This window comes from Macaca mulatta, chromosome 5, assembly GCF_049350105.2.
Source record: "Macaca mulatta isolate MMU2019108-1 chromosome 5, T2T-MMU8v2.0, whole genome shotgun sequence".
Classification (NCBI taxonomy): Eukaryota; Metazoa; Chordata; class Mammalia; order Primates; family Cercopithecidae; genus Macaca; species Macaca mulatta.
The window spans coordinates 33,226,318-33,228,066 of NC_133410.1; positions in this window are offsets into that span (position 1 = coordinate 33,226,318).

Genomic DNA, 1,749 nt, shown 5'->3' on the forward strand with positions numbered 1-1,749 from the left:
AATATTTACTAAGTGTAAATTATCCACAAACCATTATGTTGAACTACTTGTAGAGTAGTTCACGGGGGTAAAGAAAGCCAATTTCTCACTTATATAAATTTAAGTAGAGTTACATAGAAACATAACATATCCAAGGTAGATGACTTGTTCAGCGTTGGTCTAAACAGTGAAAAAGAGAAACACAATATATTTTGAATACGTGTCCACATCTCCAAAGAGCACATGACCTCAGGCCTATTCCATCATCATTAATTATATATAAGGCAGACTTATTAAACCTATATTTGACAGTCCACGAGTCCTAGTACCTCTTTCTCAGTCTTCACTTAGTGAGGTCTTTTGGATTTTTGAATAAAATAAGCAATGTTTCCACAGATCAAAATAATAATAATAATAATAATAATAATAATTGTATGGTAGCATCTGTTAAGAAAATATTCAAGAAGAAACAATATAAGGACTAGTTTTGCAGACTGAAAAGGATCACACAATTTGATACAGGTAATTATTTGATGTTCAACCTTATTATCTAACCTAAACATAGAAGTGTCTGATTACATGATGTTCCAAACAAGGATGTTCAAAGTCAAACTGGGAGATGTATGTATATCTGAGAATATTCCTGGATACAAACGGCAATACATGTTTTTTAAGAAAACTAATTTTTGGATGTTCGACTTTCTACTTAAGAAAAAGCATATGGTGGCCGGGCACGGTGGCTCAAGCCTGTAATCCCAGCACTTTGGGAGGCCGAGATGGGCGGATCACGAGGTCAGGAGATGGAGACCATCCTGGCTAACACGGTGAAATCCCCTCTCTACTAAAAAATATAAAAAACTAGCCAGGCGAAGTGGCGCGCGCCTGTAGTCCCAGCTACTCTGGAGGCTGAGGCAGGAGAATGGCGTTAACCCGGGAGGCGGAGCTTGCCATGAGCTGAGATCCGGCCACTGCACCCCAGCCTGGGCGGGCGACAGAGCGAGACTCTGTCTCAAAAAAACAAAACAAAACAAAACAAAACAAAACAAAAAAAAAAAAAAAAAAGAAAGAAAGAAAAAGCATATGGTCTCTTGGCTTACCTTCCCAATATTTCTTTTCAGTCCCCTTTTCTTTCCCACTTCACAAATGTAAGGTGAATTTTTCATCCAAATCACATTATGGAGCTCTCTCTAGTGATGTTAATGTTTTGAGGACTTAGGGGAAAAAAAAGACAATTTGAAAGTGTTTTGCATTTGACTGAGATACTTGTAAGAGCAAAACAAGGCATAATACAAGGATAAATGCCTTATTTCATCCAAAAACAAACTCTTAGTAAATTTCCAGTCTAATCTACCAAGTATACTATCATAGAAACTTATCTGGAAGAAGAAAACATGGTTCTGGATGGAGTATGTAATGTTTAGAAACTTAAAAATGCAGTTAGACATTTTTTTCTGACATAAAGTAAGCTCGATTTGACTGCTTGACAGTAAGAACTTGTTTTTCTAATTAGGTTATAGGGGTCATTGTCTGCAAAAAGAAACAGCTAAACCTGCAGTTTCACATTTTTATGACGTACTGTGTATTTAAAGCAAATACAATGTACATGATACAATCTGCAAATATTTAAACTTATAATAATAAATATTTAGACTTCAACATAAAATGGATAGATTGGATACATATTTACCCAAAATTATATTAAGGAGTATAGAAACAGAAAATGGTTTGAAAACCACAGACTCCAGTTTCCTCTAATATTAAGATACTGTT